The 1,871-nt window shown below is 40.5% G+C and overlaps 1 non-coding gene across 1 annotated transcript; it reads left to right on the top strand.

Annotated features, from left to right (window-relative positions):
- The first annotated feature begins 1,150 nt into the window (after positions 1 to 1,150).
- Positions 1,151 to 1,257, top strand: LOC135717488 (U6 spliceosomal RNA). Its single transcript, XR_010520318.1, has one exon. It is a non-coding gene; the product is annotated as a U6 spliceosomal RNA (small nuclear RNA).
- Positions 1,258 to 1,871: the final 614 nt, after the last annotated feature.

The following is a 1,871-nucleotide window of genomic DNA, read 5'->3' on the forward strand; positions in this document are numbered from 1 at the left end:
TCCCTTTTATGGTTCCATTTGCAGTCCCAAAGAACTGTGCATACTTTGGGGTAAATTGTTTGCAGCCCGGCTTCCCGCATTACGTTTGAAATTTGTATGGAGCGATTCGCAAATTCATTAATTTTCGTATTATTTTATTTGGTTGAACATTTTCAGCTATGTTCCTCATGACCAAAAATGCCATTTTGCATCGTCAGATCACGATTTCAAATCAAGTCTTAGTTTTGAAAAGAGCCTATAGAATAATGTTCAGCTTATCTTCAGAAAACTATTACTCGAAAAAAGTGTATCCAATCGATTTGGCACCTTCGGCAATGTTCTGGGGAACATATGAAGAAAAAAAAATGCACTCTAAAAAATATCACTTTATTTTTTTTTTAATTTTAAGTAAAAACTTAAAAATCGTTTTTCTAAAAAATGATAGTTGATATGTTTTACGAGATAATAAATTTCACTTATTGCACTATAGATCAAGATGGAGAAATGACACAAAAGTAATGATTTTTGAAAAAAAAATCCAAAACATTGTTCAATTATTTTTTTAACTTAATATATTGAAAGTTCACCAAATAAACAAAAATAAATAACATAAAGTTTTGCCTAGTCTCACCGGTTTGAAAGTAGATTTTTTTTTTGTGTGAACTGCATCGGGTACAAACTCGAGGGCTCTTGTCGGCTCCATCGGGTGAAAAATAGTTAGTTATCTATAATGGTCCCTTTCTTGGTACTCACGTTGAAATCTTGCCACATTGTTTTGTTGCATGCGCCGCAGTCTGAGGTCACAAATAGCACTGTTTTCCGCTTTTGAACAGCAGCTTTCAGGTTGGGATTGAATTCCCCGTGAATTCGTAAGCTATGATCTGCTTCCAACGAACACTTCATACAATCATGAAAACCAATCCAAGTCCTCAAAAATTGACCTTTGCTCGTTTTCTACTCTCTATGTACATTTTTTTACACTGCCGTACTCTAACGGAACTATCAACTCTATACTTTCATCTCCTCATCCATTGTATAAAAAATGCCACTTTAGTCTGTTATTTAAAATTAGCACCTTCAACTATGTAAATCGTTAACTTCACGCAGAAGTAATACAAACAAATAGTTTAAATGTCTATTGATTTAACAGTTGGACTTTATTGGCAGAGTTGTCCTAGCTTCGGCTGGACATATACTAAAATTGGAACGATACAGAGAAGATTAGCATGGCCCCTGCCCAAGGATGACACGCAAAATCGTGAAGCGTTCCACATTTTTTACGATAGCCACTTTCAGCGGTTGGCAAAGCCTACCCGTACATCAGTCGCTGAGTTCAGCATCCCGCCTGACACGGACAACCTCGAGATCAACGAGGGCAAGTGTTGCATGTTTGAGATGCTCAACCAACTCTGGGTCTCGGATACCTACCCGACTCTGTGGAAGGAGAGTCTCTTCGTGCCCATCCCGAAGGCAAACGAAAAAGACAGGGGCACATCTAAGTTCCGGCCAATCGCTCTCACATCCTGCATGGCCAAGGTATTCGAAGGGATGGTGAACCGTTGACTCAAGTAGTTCCTTGAGACCAACAGCTTGCTCGACCACCGACAACATGCCTTTCGACAAGGTTTCGGTACGTCCACGTACTTTGCCACTCTGGGGGACGTCCTCAAGGAAGCTTACGACCAGGAACACCACGTTGAAATCATCTATTTGGACATCTCCAAGGCTTTCAATTTCAACCGGACGTGGACGCCAACCGTCCTGAAAATACTTACAAACTGGGGCTTGAGGGGCATATGACCGATCGGTCCTTTCGTGTATTGGTGGGGAACACGCGGTTGAAAAGTTTCAGCGAGGAGACCCTCAAGGCTCCGTTATCGCAGTCACGCTGT

Source organism: Ochlerotatus camptorhynchus, unplaced genomic scaffold (genome assembly GCF_037179485.1).
Source record: "Ochlerotatus camptorhynchus isolate MF236.1 unplaced genomic scaffold, CSIRO-AGI_Acam_v1.1 ptg000056l, whole genome shotgun sequence".
Lineage (NCBI taxonomy): Eukaryota > Metazoa > Arthropoda > Insecta > Diptera > Culicidae > Ochlerotatus > Ochlerotatus camptorhynchus.